Consider the following 23,486-nt stretch of genomic DNA (forward strand, 5'->3'; position numbering starts at 1 on the left):
TGGGGGAAAAGGTGGGATTGTATGGACGTTCCCTGGATACAGAGCAGATGTTCCAAGGAATTCAGTGGATGAGATTGAGGAATTGGATCACATCAGAGGATGTACTGGGCAGTTTGGGGATGACATTTACAAAATCCAGGATGTGAGTCCTGACATTTCTAGCTCAATTGTTCAAAACATTTTTCTAGATGGCAGAGAAAATACCGAATGGTGGGAAGAAAAGTTGTGAGCCCCCGTTCTGTTCATTCAAATCACTACTGCATCCAGATAGTTTCCAGGCCTGAGCTTATTCAGTTCAATGCTAGGAGACCCACAAAGCTGGATTCCATGCCTAAGAAGACCAGCATTGACCATAAATATATACCACAGAAAATATTAAAGCACTGTGCTTTTAAGAGTTTTGTGCCTTTTTTTTCCCTTTTATAAAGACTTTTTTTCCCTTTCTCTTTCAGGTCAGGAAAGCTTGCCAAGCCACAAAACAAAACTCAGGTGATTAAGAACTGGTGTTGTTAACAAGGCTCTTCTGTTTCCATTCATAATAAGAGAGCTTCCAGTTTCCCTATGGAAAAGAGGTCTCAATTTCTATGATAAAACCAGAACATGGAAAGGATGGAATTAGATGAAGTCCCCTTTGGCCTTTGGCCTTTGCCCAACTTGGCTCCAGGAGAGTTTGTCACGGTAGAGAGACATCTCTTTGAGAACTCAGGTTAGACAAAAGGCCACTCAGGGCAGCTCCCTGGGGAAGCAGAACAAATGAATTAAAAACTTTCCCTAGAGGTCACAGGGGAACATGTCAAGGACATTGTTGGCAAGTGCAGCAAAATACCTCCCAGACCTAGAATGGAGAAAAGAGACTCTCCCTGCAGACCTGGTCAAGGCGGGGCCTAACTTGGAGGAGGCATTGCTGCATATGCATTTATGACCATAAGGAATTCTTCCCTCACCTCCCCCAGAGCAGGACTGAGGCCAAGAGAAGGCTTGCCGTGTCTACATAACCAGCCCCTGATTTTTGAGTGAGCTCACAACTGAGAGATAAGAAAGATGATGAAAGAGTCTGAATGAGTATCCTCTAGCGCAGGGGTGGGCAAACTTTTTGACTCGAGGGCCACAGTGGGTTCTTAAACTGGACCGGAGGGCCGGAACAAAAGCATGGATGGAGTGTTTGTGTGAACTAATATAAATTCAAAGTAAACATCATTACATAAAAGGGTACGGTCTTTTTTTTTTTTTTAGTTTTATTCATTTCAAACGGGCCAGATCCGGCCCGCGGGCCGTAGTTTGCCCACGGCTGCTCTAGCGGCTCACAGCCAATCCTCCCCGTGCCCTGACCTCCAGCATCTCAACCCTTCTACTCTTGTTTGCCCTGGTAACTGCCCTCAAACTTTCTCCATAAATCCATTTTGGCTTCCCCAGAGTTCTATCTCAGAGCTGAACTCTTTCTTAACACATTGCGGGCGGATCATGAGCATTCTCCTGTTTTCACATTACACAGTGTTTTACATAAATGTTAAAGGCATGCCTTAAAATTAAATACCCATTGCATTTTGAAGTTATTTATTACATGTTCTTACAAGCTAATATATTTTTAAAGTATGGTACTTTGTAAAACGTTCTTTGTACTCCTTCAATAGAAACTTACCTGGCCATTGGATAAAGCTAGCAATAAAACTACTGGTGCACAATGTGTTAAGTTGACTTATATGTTGTTTAAAAGGATATCGCTTGATAACTGAGTGGATTTATCACAAGGGCAAGGAGAGGAGCTGAGGATGGACATGGCATGCGAGTCTCACAAACTGATTTGTAACTTCTCTCAGCTTTTAAAAATTTATTAACTGTCTCCCAGCTTTTAAACTGGGGTATGGGATATATAACATGCAGCAAAGGCAAACATCATAGCATTTGCACCAGAACCAGGTCCCCTACAATTGTGACAGGTAGGAAAAATTGCCTTTGGTGGTTACAACCTCCATTTGATAGCCCCTCCCACCACTCCAGGCCTTTGGTATGTTCACACCTCTCTTCAAAATTATTATAATATTTTTATTGATTTCACAGAGGAATGGGGGAGGGAGAGAGATAAAAACATCAATGATGAGAGAAAATCATCAATGGGCTGCCTCCTGCATACCCCCAGCTGGGGATGGAGCCCACAACCAGGGCATGTGCCCTTAATTGGAACCAAATCTGGGACCCTTCAGTCCCTCTATCCACTGAGCCAAACCAGGTAGGACGATTATTATTTTTTAAAGTTTTTTTTAAAATTGATTTTTATTGAGAGAGAGGAAGGGAGACAAACAATGCATGCCCCCTACTGGGGATCAAGCCTGCAACCTGGGCATGTGCCTTGACCGGGGAATCAAACCATGGCCTCCAGGTTCATAGGTCAATGCTTACCCACTGAGCCATGCCGGCCAGCTTCAAAATTATTTTTAATTTCCAACTTCAGATGTTGATGGAAAGCTATATGACTGGGCTATTGCAAAATAGTGACAGAAAAAGGAGTGGTATCAAGATAAGATTGAAGCTATTTACCCAATGTTTCAAAGGGAAGAAATAAATTGTTTTAGTAACTGCCATCATGTAAAATTCCAAAGTACATTACTAAGGCACTGATGGTTTGTGAAGATTTAGAAAAGGAAGCAGTGATCATTGGGACTTCTTGGGTTGAATAAATACAGAAATATAATGCCAAATTAAATGTGTTTGCTTAGAAAACTTGATGGATTGGATGAAAACTGTAGAGAGATCCCTTATTAAGATTTTAGTAGGCACCTGACAAAGTTTCTCAAGCTATTCTTGAGAACACAGTACTGAATGTATATATTTCTCCTAGAGCCTCCACCCAAGTCAGCCCCAGGATGACTGGGTAGAAGATCATGTTAGGGTGATTATCAAATGTGATAATGGTACTGTGATTATTTTTTAAAATGTCTTTATCTCTTAGAGATGTACGCTGGAGTATCTTTGGGTGAAATTACTTGTATCTGGACATTGTGTTAAATACTGGAGGCACCCCAGCAAATTTGAAAGTTTAAGGAAACAAGATGGACAAAATCTTAGTAATTGTTAAAGCTTGTTTCATGGAGGTTCGGTGTACTAGTTTTTCTATTTTTAGGTATGCTTAAAAATGTCCATAATAAAAGTTTAAACACAAACTTCCCACAATAGGATGTGAACAAATGTTTGTTGAATAGAAAAGAATAAGTTGAATAAATTCCCAAAGCTTTAGCATCTATACTAATAAAAACCTAGGTGGCGTCATGCCCTCATATTATCACAAGATGGCCGGTACAAGATGACTTTCACAAGATGGCTGCCACAAGATGCCACTAGGCTGGCAGGGGAGGGCAGTTGGGGACAATCAGTTGGTAGGCAGAAGTGGTTAGGAGCCAGGGATCCCAGATTGGAGAGGGTGAATTTCATGCACTGGGTCTCTCAATTTGTAATATAATTGTGTTCCCATCCACATTTCTAAAATATTGTACAACTTTATTGACCTTTTTTGCTTCTTGAATGCTACACCTTCTTTTTGGATTCCTTTTCTTTTTTATTTTTTTATTTTTTTGCCAACGTATATTTGGAAGTATGTTCTGGGAATGCTAAGCCATCTCTGAATTAAAGAATTTCAAAGTCCTTGTGCTATTCAGGAGAAAGATAGAGATATTCAATAATAGTGGTGATAATGGTCATCTTTATCTAGTCCCTGACTTTATTTATTTTTTATCCTCACCCAAGGATATTTTTCCATTGATTTCTAGAAAGAGTGAAAGAAAGAGAGAAATAATGATTAAGAACTTTCCCCAGAGAAACATCGATTGATTCTCTCCTGCATATGTCCCGACCAGGGCCTGGGCCGGGGAGGAGCCTGCAACCAAGGTATGTGACCTTTACCAGAATCAAACCCAGGACCCTTAGGTCCACAGGCCAACACTCTATCCACTGAGCCAAACCAGTTAGGGCTCTAGTTCCTGATTTTGAAAAGACATTTTCTAATTCATAACTAAAAGATGATGATATTTGATATATGTTTCCTGTAGGTTCTCTTTAATAGATTAAGGGATTTCCCCCTCTAATTATAGTTTACATTTTTTAGTGGAGTGAGGAGACTTAATTGTGCATTGGTATTGAATATTATCAAATGATATTATAATCTATTGATATAACCATGTAGATTTTCTCCTTATAGTTGTTAAATGATAAGTTGTATTTTCTGCCATTAAACCATCTTTGGATTGTTAAAGTAAACTTACTGTGCATTATTAAAATATACTGCTGTTTTTCATTGTATTAAGTTGTTTTATAGTATTCTACTATGATTTTTTACACAGCCTATTTTAATTTTAAATTTAAAAATTTTTGCCTTCTCACTCTTTCTCAGTTTTTTTCCCCCTTTGAATAATTTTTCCAGACCTTTACCCATGCTATTATCTGTTTCAAAGAACCTGCTTTGGTTTCCCACTATATGTCTTTGGGAGTTATTCTTTTCTATTTATTTTTCATTTTACTGCATCATGGTAAAAAAAGAAAAAAAGGTTTATATATTATATCAAGTCCTTTAATTCTTTTGTGGCCTAGTAAACTCATTAAAATGTTTCATGAACAGCCCAGCAGTGGCTCAGAGGTTGAGGGGGTCGCTGGTTCGATTCCTGGTTAGGGCACATGCCTGGGCTCCATCCCCAGTAGGGGGTGCGCAGGAGGCAGCCAGTCAATGATTCTCTCTCATCATTGATGTTTCTCTCTCATCATTGATGTTTCTCTCTCTTTCCCTCTCCCTTCTTCTCTGAAATCAATAAAAAAATATTTTAAAGAAATGTTTCATGAACACTTTGGGGGGGCACAGAGTTCCCTATAACTATTAGATCAAGCTTGCTATTTTTTTTTTTTAACTAGACAACAGAAACCTATTTTCTGATAGTTCTGGAGGCTGGAAGTTCAAGTGAGGGTGCCAGCATGGTTGCTTTCTGGTGAGTATTCTTTTTGGCTTGCAGAGGGCTGCCTTCTCACTATGTGCTTACATGATCTTTCCTTAGCGTATGCTCCCAGAAAGAGAGATAGCTCTGGTCTCTCTCTTCTTTTAAGGATGCTAATCCTATCAGATCAAGGCCTTACCCCATGACCTCATTTCACTGTAGGTTCTCTTTAATAGATTAAGGCTCTGCCTCTAAATACAGTCATATTGAGGGTTAGTGCTTCAACATAAGAATTTGAGAGAACACAAACATTGTCCATGACATTTAATATTGTTATTTCAACTTTAATTGGGGAAATGTTTTCTTTATTTGGGGAAATGTATATCATTTACTTTCACTTTAAACCTTTGATGTTTAAAGTGGATTTCTTACAAATAGGATATATTTAGATGCTGTTTCTTGTTCAACCTGAGAATCTCCTAGGACTGATGAATATAATAATACCACACATATATTACATATATGATAAGTAGAGAACACTAAACTTATATTTTAGTCTTTTTTTTTTTTGCCCTATTTGAGATGGAGGCTCCTATTTTTCTTCAATTATGGACAATGCTCAATTTCTCTTTAAGACTTACCATTTACCTACTCTCCTCTAGTTTAAGACATTTCAATACATATGCCTCATCCTCTAGAACAGCACTTCAACCTGGTATTTTCAACCAGTAAATAAAGCCTGGTTTCCTCGGATATGGAGGAGAGAGTGATTGTACTTGTAATGGTGACATGGTAACCTTTGTTGTTTCACAACTTTTCTATTTGTCCAAATCCATACAAACTTCCCCATTCCAATTCTCAGAGTCCCAGTCCTTCTCAGTTGATGCCCTAAGCTTCAGATCGGGAAGCTGGAGAGGCCACTAAATCAGTTTCTCTTGAGATTCTGTAGCCCAAGCCATCCAAATGGGGGTCTGAATCAGTCCTGGCTCCAAGAGATCAGTGAGGGTTTTTAGGTCCCCATGAAAGTACTCACATCTTTAAGGCTCTTCGGTACAGTGAGAAGTAGCCATCCAGCCTCATGGTCCTTGCACCATTGTTCCCAACAGAAATGTTAAATGCGGTAACCACTCTGTGTCTCAGAGCTTTATTTTCAAAAAGCACTTCAGCCCTGGCCAGTTTGGCTCAATGGATAGAACATTGGCCTATGGACTGAAGGGTCCCAGGTTCGATTCCTGTCAAGGGCACATGCCGGGTTGTAGGCTCCATCCTCAGTATGGGGCCTGCAGGAGGCAGCTGATGAATGATTCTCTCTCTCTCTTTTATTTATTTTTTTTTAAGAGGGCATGTACCTTGGTTGCAGGCTCCTCCCCGGCCTGGGCCTTTGTCCCGGCTCATGTAGGAGCCAAACAATTGATGTGTTTCATTGTTTCTCTTTGTCTTTCCCTCTCTCTCCCACTCTCCCTAAAAATCAATGGAAAAATATCCTCCGGTGAGGATTAACAACAAAAAAGCTCCTCGTCTGAGGCAATCACAGGCCATAAATTAAACTTCAGTTTTGCCACTGCATGTCGTAGACCACCGTGTCCTATTTTTATCAGCCGTGAGTTTATCACTGAATTCCAGCCCCATCTCAGATTCCCATCTTGACTGTTTGTGTGTGAGTGTGAGTGTGTGTGTGCCTGTGTGTGTGATACAATTCCTGGTACCAAATACTGCAACAGTCACTATCCAGTCCAGAAAAACATGACTCCATTTTCAGAGCCATTCTGCTGCACAGAGGGAGGCTGAGGGAGACCCAGGATTTTACACTGCAATGCAGGGTAGAGGGAAGTGTATGTGATGAGTCCCCAAGAACAAGCGGGCACGCTGCATTTTGTTGTGAATGGGGAATGTGGGTACTCAAGTGTTCCATTGAAAAAACGAAAGTGAAATGACTGTGTTTGTACTTGTACTTGATGAAGGAGGTCATATTGATGGGCTTACATGATCTGCCTCCTAAACTTGGAGCAGGGGGGGTAGGGTAGGGGATGTTGATGGCTCCTTCATGTAAATTAATACTGCTCTTTCTGTCTCTTCCAGCCTTTGGTACTTGACATATGTTTATCTTCCTATGAATTTAACTTGTCACTCCAGTGGAATTTCGAGCTCTGAAGACAACAACCAGGAATTATTTCTGGATGTGTAACCTTATATCTGTAACCTTAAAGTTCAGTAGACAAGGAAAAGGTAAGGACATTCATCCCATTGCTCATCCCTTTGAACTCAGAGAACTGAAAAGATACGTTTTTAAAAATTAACTCACAGAACTCACGAAGTAGCAAATGATTAACAAAGAGCAAGTCTAAAATGGATTATTAATGTTAAACTAATTGGGGATGTTTGGGAAAGAGAAGACTCAATTCTTGTCTATTTTTGTATCTACTCAGTTTCCAATTAATATTGCACAGTGGGTCTTCATGTACTCAGTTGCTATTTGCTAAGCCAAAACACAAGCAAGTTTCATAATTGAAGTACTGCAATAACAGAAGCAATAAAATGTTAAATATTAGCCTTGGAGGTGAGCAGGTAGGGGATCAGAATCAATTAGTTTAAAAAGTACAGAGTAATGATTTAATTATTTGGGGAAGAATACAGATTTTAAATTCAAGCTTCAGTACATTTTGTTCTCAAAGCAATGCAACTGAGCAGATTTGTGTCAGTAGCTAGAGATGGGAGAAAATGAAACCAAAAACATCAAGTGATTGGCCCAAGGTTAAGCCTGGTAGCTGGAAAAGCTGCCCCGGCGATATCTGTATCTCTCCAATCCTAGTGTGCTCCCAACCAGAGCATCTCTGAACCAGCAAGTCAAGTCACTTCTTATTTTCTTGCCCTCGTCTGCACAGTTATTGAGGCTTCAGAATACACAGCTGCCAAAGTTTTTTTCTGGCCATGTGGGACCCCATGTGATGTTACCTGTACCAATGGGAACATTTTGATGGATAAATTCAATCACATGTGCTTTCTGGGGCTGGTGGGGGGAGTAGGGAAGATTTTCTGCTTCTGAAACTCTAAGAGAGGGAGAATGAGCCCACGTGAGCAATCTCATTTTTATTTTTTTAATGCTCACCCAAGGACAGGTTTACTGATTTTTAGAGAGAAGGGAAGGAAGAGGGAGAGAGAAACACTGATCGGTTGCCTCCTGTACACACCCCAACCCGGGATCGAACCAGCAACCCAGGCATGTGCCCTGACTGAGACTCTAACCTGCAACCTTTTTGGTGCATGGGCTGATGCTCAACCAACTGAGCCAACTGGACAGGGCCAATCTTATTTTTTATTAAGGAATCAACCCTAAATAATAAAGAAAGATGATTAGTTGGGGAAACTGTTTTACCATTTACCTTTTGTGCCCCGACCTGGAATCAAACCATGACCTCCTGGTTCATAGGTGAACACTCAGCCACTGAGCCATGTCGACCGGGCAACCATTTACCTTTTGGTCTCACTTATTTCTATCCAGATCCCTAGCAATCCTAAGAAATTACTTTAACATTAGAGAAATAGGTGTTGTTGGAGGCTATTCTAAAAATAGGGTTCTGGAGAGATTCATCTAATTTTTGCCTATTATTGCCTTTGCATAATATTTAATTATCAGAAATACACCTTAGACAGATTTCTGCTTCCAAAGTATCCAGGGACTGGATTTACCCTCCCACTTAAGATAAGAACAACAAATCAGATACTGGACAGCAGGCAATGAAGGGCACTGACTCCTGAGAAACAGAAAGCCATCCAGCTTACTGCTTTGAAACTTGATGATTAAGGCAAAATGCATTTGTTGGCCGTTCTGTTATAATTCACTGCTGGTTCAACAAAGAGAAAAATGGGATTGTTTTGAGTACAGAGTGTCCCCATCTTTGCCTCCATGATGCCAAACCACCTTTGTGAAGATTCCAGAGGAGAAATCAGTTGTTTCCTATCCCAGAAAACTAAAAACAGCAAAGCTAAAGCAACTATCCTACAATCCAAACTAGGGTGAGTATTAAAATAGCTATTAAGCTGATCTGTGTGAACCAGGAGGTCACGGTTAAATTCCCCATTAGGGCACATGCCCAGGTTGCAGGCTCAATCCCTGATCATACTGTATGATACACAGATTCTGAAGCCAGATTTCTGTATTCAAATCCTAGCTCTCCCATTACACAACAAATTTCCTTAAACCTTCTGTGCTTTCTTTTTTTATCTGAAAAGTGAGTATAATATTCTAGTAAGTTGGTGTAGTGGAGCATAGGACCTGGAGTCAGGAATTCACTTCGATCTAAATGCTGGTTTTGCCACCTACAAGTCATAAAAGTTTGGGGGAATTTGCTTAAGTTCTTTGTTGTTGTGGTCCAGCCCCAGCAGGTCCAGGGGTTCCCAAAGGTGTGGACAGAGTCGGCGAAGAAGGAATGACACGGAGGCAGTGTTCATTGATCAGCATAGCCAGGTTCTCTCTTTATTCTCCTGTTACATCTGTATCTATACCAGTTGATTTTAATCTTATCCATTCTATATAAAAGGTTAGGGCTTTTGTTATCTCCATTCCAAGGTCACTACTCTACTGTTCTGTTAAGCTACAAGGAAGTAACTGAAAGAGATTATCCTAAGTAAAGATTATGTAGCTTAAGTGTGATTGTTCATAGTTAAGGTGATTAACTACCCGCCTGGCACTTAGTTAGGGGGTTTTACTGACTTATTCTCTTCCTTAGTTCTGTTAATCCCTAACTCCAGGGGAAAATCCCCACCTGAGGAAACAACCTTTTTTGGGGAGGTGGCCCTGGATTATACACATAGCGCTAAGAGGGGGAGCAAACATATGCCATATATGCCAGGTCCCTTGAAACATATGCTGTGCAGATGTTTCTTCCCTGCAGCGACTTTGTCAAGCAGCAAGGGTGGACTGGCTTCCGGCACTTTGTGCCTTAATATTTTTGTCTGTATGATGGAAACAATCATAGTAATTATCTCAAAGGTTTGGGAGCTATATTTATAACATGAGCTAATTTTTGTTAAGCACTTAGATCATTACCTGAGATAAAGTGAGTGAGCCACTAGTACAGTCATATGCTACATACCAACGTTTTGGTCAACAACAGACTGCATCTACAATAGTGGTCCCATAAGTTTATAATGGAGCTGAAAAATTTCTATCACCTAGTGATGATGTAGCCCTGGTCAGGTCTTAGCACAACATAGTATTGCTTTGTGCTATTCTCAGTCTATTCATAGTAATGCTCTTGGCTAGAAATTCCTGCGGGACTCACCTGATCCCTAGTGAGCTTCCCACAGACATCTCTCCTTTCTAAACCAATTGCATGCCTTAGCCAGTTTGGCTCAGTGGATAGAGTGTGGACTGAAGGGTCCCGGTTTTGATTCCGGTCAAGGTCAGCTAATGCAGTTGCAGGCTCAATCCCAGGCCTTGGTCAGGGCCCGTGTGGGAGGCACCAATCAATGTGTCTCTCTCATAATGATGTTTCTCTCTCTCGGTCTCTCCCCCTCCCTTCCACTCTCTCTAAATATCATGGGAAAATATTCTCAGGTGAGGATTAACAAAAAATAAACCAATAGTACGACTGGACCAACCCTTGTGGTTCTTATTACAATTACCCTTGAGGGATAATCATTAGGAAATGTTGAAGGAAAAAAAGAGTTTACTCCTTATAGGCCCTAAAGTATACAAAGCATGTCGGGGGACACACAGTAAAGTCTTAGAGAGGAAGGTATGGAGGGGGGAGACAGGGAGACGGGGAGAAGGAGAGAGAACAGGCCTGGACCTGGCATTCTGCTTTAATTGGGGTCTAGGGTTGGGGCCTATGGTTTTCAGGCTTACTCCTTATTGGTGAATTTAAAACATAAGTGGGAACTTAAAGCGTAGGAAGAGAGAGAGAAAAAAGCAAGTAGCCAATGGTCAGTTATGAAATCAAACAAGATCTCTAAAGCAAAGGAGCCTCAGTGGGGGAGATGGTCTGGCACTTCATCTGGTCCTGGCTGTGAGATAGCCATCACTGATGCAGGCACCTCTTTGAAAGGATGCCTCCTCCAGAAAAGGATTACATTCAACTAAAAGTTCTTGCATATCGTCCTGCCAATGTGGCTCGGTGGTTGAGCGTTGACCTATGAACCAGGAGGTCACAGTTTGATTCCCAGTCAGGACACATGCCTGGGTTGTGGCTGGATCCCCAGTGGGGTGCATGCACAAGGCAGCTGATCAATGATTCTCTCTCATCATTGATGTTTCTATCTTTCCCTTCCTTTCCCTTCCTCTCTGAAATCAATAAAAATATATATTTTTAAAAAATATTTTGCAGCCCTAGCTGGTTTGGCTCAATGGATAGAGTGTTGGCCTGCAAACTGAAGGGTCCCAGGTTCGATTCTGGTCAAGGGCACATGCCCGGGTTTTGGTCTTGGTCCCCAGTGGGGAGTGTGCAGGAGGCATCCGATCAGTGATTCTCTCTCATCATTGTTGTTTCTATCTCTCTATTCCTCTCCCTTCTTCTCTGAAATCAATAAAAATATTTTTTTTTTAAAAAAGAAGTTAGGTCACTATCTTTAAAAAAAAAAGGTTTTGCACATCAACAAAATGAAAAGACAACTCACTGAATGGGAGAACATATTCCCTGATATACCTGATAAGGGGTTAATATCCAACATTTACAAAGAGCTTATAAAACGAAATACTAAAAAACAAACAATCCAATTTAAAATTGGCAAAGGACCTGAATAGATACTTCTCCAAAGAGGACATACAGGTGACCAATATACACATAAAAAGATGCTCAACATCACTAATCATCAGAGAAATGCAAATTAAAACCACAATGAGGTATCACCTAAAGTCTGTCAGAATGGATATCATCAATAAATCAACAAACAAGTGTTGGCCAGGATGTGGAGTAAGGGGAGCCCTTATGCACTATTGGTGGGAATAAAGATTGGTGCATCCACTGAGAAAAATAGTATAGTGATTCCTCAAAAAATTAGAAATGAAACTGCCTTATGACCCAGTGATACCACTTCTGGGAATATATCTGAAAAAAATCAAAACACTAATTTGCAAGAATATAGGCATCTCTATGTTGATTGCTGTGTTATTTACAATAACCAAGATTAGTAAGCACCTGAAGTGCCTATCAGTAGATGAGGGGATAAAAAAGCTGTGGTACACCTACACAGCGGAATACTCCTTGGCTGTAAAAAAGAAGGAAATCTTACCATTTGCTACAATTTGGATGGACCTGGAGAGTCTTATGCTAAGTGAAATAAGCCAGTCAAAAAAAGACAAGTACCATATAATTTCACTTACATGTGGAATCTAATGAACAAAATAAACAAAGAAACAAAATAGAAACAGACTCATAGATACAGAGAACAGACTGACAGCTACCAGAGGGGAGGGAGGTTGAGGGACTGGGTGAAAAAGGTGAAGGAATTAAACAACAACAACAACAACTCATAGACACAGACAATAGTGTGATGATTACCAGAGGGAAAGAGGGGTAGGGAGAGGAAGAAGAGGGTAAAGAGGAAAATAAATGATGACGGAAGGATACTTGACTTGGTGAACACATAATACAATATACAGATGATGTATTATAGAATTGTACACTTGAAATCTATATAATTTTATTAACTAATATCACCCCAATAAACTCAATAAAAAATTTTAAAAGGTTAAGTCAGACAATTGCTTTACAAAAAGAGAAGCCAACTCTTACACCCTAATTACTGGCACATTTGTGGTGATGCTGGTGTAAACAAACCTATAGGCTGCCAGTCATATAAAAATACAGCACATATAATTACAGTAGTGGCACTAAATCATCAAAGTTTGTGAAATTGCATTCTATGATATTCCTAAAATGACGGAATCCCCTAAAAACCCATTTCTCAGAACATTAAGCAGTGCATGACTGTTGGAAGCTGCCCATTGTCTTCACTAGCAGAGAGGTGTGGGCAAGGAGCCTGGAACACTGGTGAACCTTGAGCCCTGGCAAAGGTCAGAGCGATACACCAACTGTTTGTTTAGTCAAGACAATGGTAGCTGAAGCAATTTCCTGACCAGATAGTCATGTAAATCCTTACTGATAAGATAGTCTGTCTATTACTGAAATTGCCTGCCTAAGGGCTGTAAGTGTATCCCAAACTGAATAAAAGGATGGCAAGGCCGGAGCACAAGTGGAATTTTGTCTCTGTTATTTGCACGCGGCCCTTCTCCAGAGCCCGAACCCTGAACAATGCGGGATGTGGGTCATCACACATGACTGTATAGAGATTTTTAAAATATATATATTTATTGATTTCAGAGAGGAAGAAAGAGGGAGAGAGAGACAGAAACATCAATGATGAGAGGGAATCATTGACCGGCTGCCTCCTACATGCCCCACACTGGGGTTTGAGGCCACAACCCAGGCACGTACTCTGGCCAGGAATTGAACCGTGACCTTTTGGTTCATAGGTTGATGTTCAACCACTTAGCCACGCTGGCCAGGCGAGATTTTTTGTTGTTGTTGGCTTTTGTTGGGTACTTCCTTGAGGAAAGGTGTACGGATAGCAGGCAGCATCCCATCAAAGTATTGATTGTAGAAAAAATAAAGCCAGACCAAGCACAAATAAAAACTTTTCAGGCAACACATTCAGAGTCAATTTTACCAAAACAATGCAGTTTTCCACAGCTTTATGTGTTGCCCAAAACACGATGACAGTGTGATCACAAGGCCTAAATCTTGGATTTTCTTTTATCTCCAACACCTAACATGGAGGTTGGTATGTAGACTGATAGTTAAATCCAACGGAAGAGCCTAAAATACAGTGGTGGCCAGGGAATGGGAAAGGAATTGGATGTAAAGATTTGCCAAGACGCCGAAGCCAGTTTGGCTCAGTGGATAGAGCGTCGGCCTGCGGACTGAGGGGTCCCTGGTTCGATCCCGGTCAAGGGCATGTACCTTGGTTGCAGGCACATCCCCAGTGGGGAGTGTGCAGGAAGCAGCTGATTGATGTTCCTAACTCTCTATCTCTCTCCCTTCCTCTCTGTAAAAAAATCAATAAAATATATTTTTTTTTAAAAAAACAAAAAACTACTTACTTCATTAAGTTAAGGGAGAAGGGAAAAACGTGTCAAAGAAGACTGCTGTAGAATCTCAGTTATTAGGAGACCAGTTCAGAAGTTGAGAGGGGGCAGATGATGGTGGTGGTGGGTGGTGATTTGTCAAGAATTGCCTCCAGTTTGGTGGTAAGATGCCTACAACAGTGAAGGGAATGTCCAATATTCTCCTCATAGTATGAATTGTTGAGTCCAAAATAAATATAGCTATACCTTCTTGCAAGTTAACCACACGGTCTTGTCCCCACAGCTGGGATTCTTATGTGTGTCCTGGAGTTTAGGGATAATCAAATGCCCAATGCCAGGATCTACTTTGGAAGCATGTTCCTTGCTCACTTCCCGGAGCAGTTCCTCCAGTACAAAAAGCTGGGGTCACTGCTGTCGCCGAACTGTGGATGCCAAACTAAGAGAGAGAAAAGAGTAGAAGCACACTTAGCTGTTTTTCTAGCCACGTTGGCTTAGGATTATGGTAGGTGATGGAAACCTGGTAACAGTCTCTGGCCCAGCCCCACTTGTAAGGTCAATGGGACTCTACCTTCTCCAAGCTTCAGTGGGTTTTGCTGAGCAGCATCACACGTGCTCATGAGTGGCCTTGGACCTCTCCCTGTGGTGAAGGAGTCAGCTGCTGCCTCTCAGGGGTGTTGGGTTGAGGTCTAGCCTGTTGCCAAGGGGGGATACACAAACTAGGAAGACAGCAGTTCCAGGAGAAACTCACTCAGGGTTTGAGAGAAGCGTCCTTCTGTCGGGGCATTAGCACTCTGCCGAAGTCACTCAGGAGGTGGTTGCCTGGTGCTTTCAGGCAGTGCAGCACTTCACTTTCCACGTCAATATAACCTCCCAGGAACCAGACAGAGGTACTAACGGCTGGGCTGGTGACCAGGTGCATTACATGACCCTACCAGGCGACATTCCACATCCCCCTCTTGATCCACACAAAGTTTGTGCACCTAGATTCTCTCTCTCAGAACAGCAAACTTCCCCATGCACAGGAAATATTTGTCCCTTGGTGCCTTAGCTCTGGGACCAGGGATCAGTCTCTCCCACTGTCTTCTCTACACTTTAGGCCTCTCCCACCACCTCCACCATCTCCTTCTGGACATTCTAGGATTTGACTCAATTCTCAGGTGGGGCCCTTATTGCAACCAATATTCCTATAAACCCCTCCACATACTCCCTCAAATTGCCTTCTTGTAAAGTCTTGGCACTTGTGGGGCTGTCCTGAAGGGGTGGTAAAAAGGCAAAGACCCCACAAGACTTGGAAGGCAGATCTTTGAATCTTCCTAAGGGAGGATTGTACAGGGTCTTTTCCAAACAACAGGAGGAATCAGGTTTCACTCGTGTGGCCCTAATTGGTGAATTATGCCTCAAAATTAGATTTTAAAGTGTTACTGTTTATTTTTTTCTTTTGTTGATTATACACTCTTTTACTGGCAGATCAGATAAACAAGTATATAAAAGAAATATTTAAACTATTCTTTTGGCAAAGGATAAACTGTGCAGATTAAATGTCTCAATTTAACCTTAAGTAATGGTTTGGAATCATACAAATTTTTAAGAAGAAAAATAAAGACTATCTAAACAGATTTTCTTAGTTTATAACACACTTCCAGAATAACTCTCAGAAAAAAAATTCAAAAATACTCTACTTTAAAAATGTCAATACTATATGGCTTTATGAAATAACTTCTAAAATTATATATTTTTATTTAAAAAGGATCCCAAGTTTTAAATAAACTGCTAGCAATAACAATTTCTTCACTTAAAAGTGCATATTTGAGGGTGTGACATACTTTTTTGAACAAATAATTTTTACAAATTTTGAACACATGAAAAAAAAATAAAACACAAAATATTTTTAAGGGGGAAAAGTTTTCACCAAAACTCATCTTTATATAGATTGCAATAGATGACACTTTTCCTTTTTCTTCTTTTTATAGCATCAGAATTCTCAATGAGGTGCTTCGGCAGTTTTAAGTTATATCATAGTCTCCACCAAGAGCAGACCCTTAGTCCTTAGGCCAACGTCAATCCCAGCATTGAGGATCTCTCCTTGGCCCCTTTAGTGACACAAGACCACTCAGTCCTATGTTCAGGTGTTAAAGAATTCGCAGTTCATGAAATCTGCAAAATAGTCTTGCCTACATCTTAGCATGTTTCTACTTCACATCCTCACTTATATATTTGATACTGAGCCATGGTTTGTTTCCTTTGAATGGTTGTGGCTTTCTGTTGATACTTTATAGAAGATAGTGATTTGAAACTATAAATGCACTATAAATTAATAAGTCCTGATCACTTACCCCCAAAAAATCCTCTTTCATCAAAATGTTTTTGCTAAGTCATCCTTACCTCTGAATTTTCAAAGAGAAACACAATGTAGATCTTGCTGGGGTAGCTTCTTTTCTGAAATTTCTGACTTAGCTTGGTTCCAAATTCCAAGCACGGTGAGTTCCAGGGCAAATATAGACTCTTGTAGCTCAGACAATGAGTACTTGGCTCAGATTAAAGTAACTATTCAGATCCCAATGTGTTAGCACAGGTCACAGTGCCTTTCAATCCATGCCCCTCCCTCATCATCAAAATTTTGATGCCTATAATGTAAAGTCAGTCCCTCTTTGCTGTCTCAATTTAATTTGAAATGCAAGTTAATGAATGTGTCAAAATATGCTGACTACTACTGTGGGATATAGAAAAACTCCAGTAGGAACTGGCTTTAAGATTTCCTATAAGTCTGTAAAAAAATGTCCTAATGATCTGACCAGAAAGTGAAGTAGGGGCACTGGTCTCAGGTGGGATTTCTGGGACCAGAGTTAACACATTGCGTACCGCTCACGAGTTTTCTCGTGTTTCGCGCGCCGTCTGTTAAGTTTCTAGGTGGGCAGGAGTTGATTTCAGCAGCAGCACCTAGATCCAAGGATGCGATGAAAGGCAAAAACTGGAAGAAAACTGAAATAAAAGAAGGGACAGACAGCACAACCCAAGGCATCAGTCAAAGGGGCCAGAAGAAAGGACGAAAGTTTAGATTCAGTGTGAGGTCAAAAATGGTCAGAATCAGGCTCAAATAAGAGAGTTCAGAGTGGAGGCTGGGGTCAGGGCCAACAGAGATCCCCTGGGCCACTGGAAAGCATCCTGGGTAACTGTTCATGCCTTGCCTTTCACTGTTCTCATGGTATTGAGAACTGACCAAGACAGTTTGCTTGTGCACTGCTATTAGATTCTTTTTGGTATATTCTGCAGCTGCCAAAAGTTAAGAAGTAGAAAAAGGCTAACTATACCCCCACAGCCTTGCTATTGAATCCCAGCTGATTTCAGATGGAATTCTGCCAGAGTCACTTATTAGGCAAACATTTATGAGCAAGCAAGCATAAAAGCAGTCCACCTAACCGTGGTTTGCAGGATGCTGCCTAAAATATGGTAGCCTCCTTATACAGGTTGAATACCACCGATTCACCAATGAGGATCTACTTCTAGTACCATGTATGCCAATTACAAGACATTTATTTCACCAAATGAAAACACATTAGTTGACACTGGGTTGATTTATTTATGAGAGCTTTTACAACTTGTTTTCTAAACCACAGTAGGATTGTGTGGCATGGCTTCTCATTTATGTCCTGTTTACTTATCTTTACAGAGATGCCATCCCTCACAGTTGAATTGTGCACACCCCTCCCCCCAAAAAAGAATTATGAAGTTCAAACACTTCCACCTCCACCTGTGAATGTGATCTTATTCAGAAACAGGGTCTTTGCAGATGTTATCAAGTTGAGGCCATATTTGATTAGGGTGGGTCCTAAATCCAATGACAGGTAGCCTTATAAAGACTGACTCAGTTCCCACTTCCGCTCCCTCTCTCCAGCAGTCCTGTTGCCGCCTCCTAGCTGGCCTCACGCATTACAAAAAAAGAAAAGAAAAAGACAGACTCTATCTTATTTTGTTGTATTTATTTCATAGTTTCCCATTATCTGAAGTTATTATTCTCTTACAGTTCTGGAGAAGCAGCAGTTCTTAGCATGGAGGTGGGGAGGCAGAAATAGAGATTAAAGGTCCCCCCCCCCCCCCCCCCCCGGGAAGCAAAGCCACCAGGTGAGAGAAAAAACAGTCTGGGTGATGATAAGGTGAAATTAGAAGAAAGTATGTAGTAAGGAGGTCATGACCCTGGGGTGATTAGATCTAATCTAATGAAACATATAGAGAATTTGCATCACAATGTTCATGCATAAGGTCAAGGCAACAGAACTGGGTTAAAGGTGTCTCCCAGCTGAGGACATGTTCCTTGTGCAATGAGCAGTAATAATGCCTGGTGTCCTTCATTTGAGGAAGAGGATTGGATATTAGTTAAAAGGGAAAGGAAAGGGCCTAGATATTAGGGTACCTAGAGAACCAGGTCTGGGCACCTGGGTAATGGGCAATGACATCATCAGCATGGAAACAGCATCTCTAAGCTTGTAAAGTGGAGGATGAAGAATAGGGATTGTAGATCTAACCTGACTATAGATCAGATTATCTAGATTTAAGAAGAGCTCTCATTTATCTTCCTAGTACTGTCCCTTAAACTTTAGCAAAGTTTTGTTTCAGTTTTCTCTGGCAGGTGCTTTTTAAACTTTATTTTGTGTGGGTTTTTTTTTAATCAACTCTGATTCCCAGGTGTGGCTCAGTGGTTGAGCGTTGACCCATGAAACAAGAGGTTAGCAGTTCATTCCCAGTCAGGGCACATGCCCCGGTTGGAGGCTCAATCCCCAGTAGGAAGCGTGCAGGAGGCAGCCAATTGATGTTTCTCTCCCATCAATGTTTCTCTCTCTCTATCCCTCTCCTTTCCTCCCTCTCGCTAAGAATTAATAAAAACATATATATCGCCGGAACCGCTTTGGCTCAGTGGATAGAGCATCGGCCTGCGGACTGAAGGGTCCCGGGTTCGATTCCGGTCGAGGGCATGTACCTGGGTTGCGGGCACATCCCCAGTGGGGGATGTGCAGGAGGCAGCTGATCGATGTTTCTCTCTCATCGATGTTTCTAACTCTCTATCTCTCTCCCTTCCTCTCTGTAAAAAATCAATAAAAAAAATATATAAAAAAAACACATATATATCTTTTAAATCAACCGTGCTAAGGAATTTTAAAGGAAGGATGTAACTGGGTCCTCATCCACTCCAGCTGGACAGTAAATGGTTCATCTTTTTCTATAGCATTCTCTTATCCTGGCTCCCAGATCCCTGTAAGCCTGCTGCCTCCCCCTTTCTGAATTTTACAGATCCCAAGTGGGAATTGGGACCTTTCTACTTTACTCATAACACACGCCGATGGCATGAGAGTCTCCTCTACAAAGCTGATAGTTTACTGGGTGATAAGGAGGCGAGGAATGAGCCACACTTGACAAAGGTTCTAGCATATCCTCCTCCCCTTCCCCTTGTCATAGAGGTTTGGTGACAATTGGTGACAGGAATCTCCCACTCTCAGCCTCTCATTTCCAAACCTTTGCTCTCCTCTGGCTTGGGTCTTAATCCCTCTCATATGGAAGAAAACTTGGTTGACTAAACATGCTTGCTAATTACACTCTAGGCCAGCACCAGTGCCCTTCAAACTAAAAACTTAATTCTGTTTTTCATTCCTCTTTGCACTTTGTGTGGCCTCCTATTCTTCCATGCCATGTGGTATAGGAGGTGATGCAGTAACAAAGGCACGACAGCAATGCAAAAACGACTATTACTATTAGGGTGTAATTTGCTATTACATAAGGGTGTCTTTCCGTTCGGTAATTCGAAAGGTCCTGACATTAGGCCCTTCCTGCTGATGCTCAGGAAGACAAGAGAGATGATGTAGATGAGCATGTGACACATGGGATCAGATAACAGGCACCAAGAACTTCAGAAGCTGTTCAAGGAGACAGAAGATCCCAGAAACTGTTGAAGGGGAAGAGGAATCCTCTGATACAACAACACACACATAATAGGCAGTGAAGAAGCTGTCTAATAGGATTTAGCCCAAAAAGGGTCTTTAATGTTCATCTTGGCCCTGTGTGAGCCTGTAAGCATAATATGGACATCAGCTGTTGTGTCCTTCCAGGCTGGGAGCTGAGGAATGCAACACACACACACACACACACACACACACACACACACACACACACACATACACTGACAAAAAACAGAAGCTGCCTGGTAAGTTTGTTTTCTTTCCAGAGATTTCCTATCCCATCTAGCAGCAAAAGTGGCAAAGCTCTGAAATTGCCATGGGGACCTAAATCAGCTCTACAAATGCTGGCCCCAGCCTGATTTCTGGAGATCAAATAAACAAAGGTTTCCTTTACCAAATAAAGTTTCTAGATTCCTATGCTAATAAGTAAATACTATTAGCACAGAAATCTGTGCTATTATATGAGGCAGTGAGGGCCAGGGGTGGGGAAGGGGGCACGGGGGAGGGCTGGAGGGGGTCAATGGGGGAAACAGGGAGATATGTGTAATACTTTCAACAATAAAGAATTATTTTTCAAAATTTGCTTAACACATTCTAAATAAAAAAGACATCCTTGCTCAGTTGGTATGGCTCAGTGGTTGGATATCAACCCATGCACCAGGAGGTCACCAGTTTGATTCCAGCTCAGGGCACATGCCCACATTGTAGGCTTGATTCCCAGTGGGGGGCGTGCAGGAGGCAGCCGGTAGATGTTGGTAGATGTTTCTCTTTCACATCAATGTCTAAATAAATAAATAAATAAATAAGATCCTAGTAGCAACAGGAAAACATTAATAGCCACTATTTTTAAATTTTGGAGAGTTATTTTAAAAATGCAATTGAAATAATGATGAAAGTTAAGATAAAATGCTCTCTCCTCTGAGTGGCCTGTGAAGCAGCAGTAGTTGCTTCAACTGGGAAAGGGTAAGAAATGCCGATTCTCACGCCCCAATGCAGACCTACTGAATCAGAGTCAACATTTTAACAAGATTCCCAGGTGATTTGTGTGAACATTAAAAGCTCACAAGGCACAGATCTATGCAACTTTAAAATTATTATAAATAATAAAGGTACATATTTGTTCGTACCAAGAGATTGCAGTTTTTGGAACAATGTGAGTAATATGTTAAGATAATGTTTATTTTCTGTACAATACTATTCAATGTTTGTAACTATTTCAAAATTGTTTTCCTACAAATTTTACATAATTTAGAATTTCAAGATGAATATTTACTTTTAGTTTGGAATTATTTATATGTTGGGAAAATTAGCAAAGGCAAGCCACTTCTAATAGTCAGCTCTTCAATTTGAAGGGAAATTAAAATGCTGCTTTTTCCCCCTGATTTGGGAGTGAAACAAAAAATCACGAAGGTCTTGAAAATTAATGCTCAACTAAACTTATCCAGTGTCTCAAGGATAAGCGGGTGGGATGAAGGTGTGAACCAACTGTTGAGCTCAGGTGGCCAATAAAAGGATTCTGGATGGAAAAGCATTAAGCTTACTCTGTGTGACAGCAGGACTCATTCAAACACAGCAAATGCCTCATGGTCACTGGCCTAACCTCTCACTATATATACCATTGCCCACAGGAAGAAATAGCTGTGTAAAAAACAAGACTGAGTATGGGCAGTCCTCAACTTATGATGGTTCAACTTACAATTTTTCAACTTTACGAAGATGTGAAAGCGATATGCATTCAGTAGAAACTGTCCTTTGAATTTTGATCTTTCCCTGGGCTAGTGATATGTGGGAGGACACTCTCTGGCGATGCTGGGCAGGGGCAGCGAGCCGCAGCCCCCAGTCAGGCATGCAATCAGAAAGATGAACATTTGATACTCCACACTGTGCTGAGTTGCCAGTGTTTCTTGGATATTGTGTTTTGTGTTTCCACATCCCATCATGCCTACAAAGTGCCCATCTCTGTCTCCTGCTTCTGAGGAGAAGAGGAGGAAGGCAAGGGCTCTTGAGATGAAACTCAAGGTATTTCCCAACTGTAGGCTACTGGAAGTGTTCTGAGCACATTTAAAGTAGGTTAGACTAAGCTATGATGTTGGTAGGTTAGGAGCATTAAATACATTTGCAACTTATGATATTTTCAACTTATTGAGATGTAACCCTATCATAAGTTGAGGAGCATCTACAATTCGCTCAAAGTTCCAAATGAATCATTGCCAGATGCCCATGCCTGATAGAACTCTAAACAGTTTATCCAAGGGGTGGTCTTGTGGTTCTATAGTATTAGGAACTATTTTTTTCCATGTAGGTCCTTTGGAGCAGAAGAAGAACTAAAACAAGGAGATCACCAGGATTGGCCAAGACAGAAAAAGATGATGGATTTAACAGATTTGAGCTCTTACTGAAGGTAACATCAATGGAAAGCCCATGTCCCTGCAGCAGGAAGGAGCCTGAACCAAGGAGAAGTTGCGGGAGAGATCTACAGACTCCTGGAGCATGTGGCTTTTATCTACAGTCCATCTCATAACCATCTCATAAGCACCTGAAGGCGTTCAGATGCCCTAGGCCAGTGGTCGGCAAACTCATTAGTCAACAGAGCCAAATATCAACAGTACAAAGACTGAAATTTCTTTTGAGAGCCAATTTTTTTAAACTTAAACTATATAGGTAGGTACATTGTTATTAACTTAATTTGGGTACTCCTAAGGCTTAGGAAGAGCCACACTCAAGAGGCCAAAGAGCCGCATGTGGCTCACGAGCTGCAGTTTGCTGACCACGGCCCTAGGCCTTCTAAAGGTCCATGTGACCATTCCACATAGGCATTTCATCATGTGTTTGCCTTAAACTCTTGTGAAATTCAGTCAAAATCACCTACGGATGCCAAGTTAAGACTGCAGCCCATAATACTCACATATGAGCACCAATGGTCAGTAGCGACCTCTATGCTGCTCTGTTATTAGTATATCATCTTCAGTCTGCATACCAGTACTAGTAACCTTCACATGTTCCTCCACAGCCTCCAAACACTGACAAATACACAGATTCATCAGATACTGAGATGCCCCAAGTAACCCACATGATAGGACAATGCATCCAATGGGACTTGGCTTTATTATGAAATAGAAAGCTGTCTTAGGCTGTTGTGGAACTTTCTTTTTCATTATGAAACCTCCCCCTTTCTCCTTCCAAGAGAGACCTCCCTAAGGCCACCAGAGAGAGAAAGAGAGAAGAGAGAGAGAGGCATTACAAACCCTGAAGAAGCCGTTGTTTTGCTCAGTGCACAAGACCATTCCTTCTTTAAAGCAAAACTCCCTTGAAAGAAGAATTGAAGCTTCTGAGTTTGGTTTCCCAAGCAAGAAAGTTAAAGGTCAAACTGGGGATTTCTTGCCCAAGAAAGTTAAAGGTCAAACTGAGGGGTTTTTGGCCAAGTTTGACCTGTAAAATAACGTCACTGGAATGAATTCCTCCACTCACACATCTAATTCTGCATGTTCTTTTCACACGTAGCAATCCAACCTAGCCCCACAGTCAGAAACTGATAATCAAGGT

Source organism: Myotis nattereri (assembly GCF_964212035.1).
Source record: "Myotis nattereri genome assembly, chromosome: 2".
NCBI classification, from domain to species: Eukaryota; Metazoa; Chordata; class Mammalia; order Chiroptera; family Vespertilionidae; genus Myotis; species Myotis nattereri.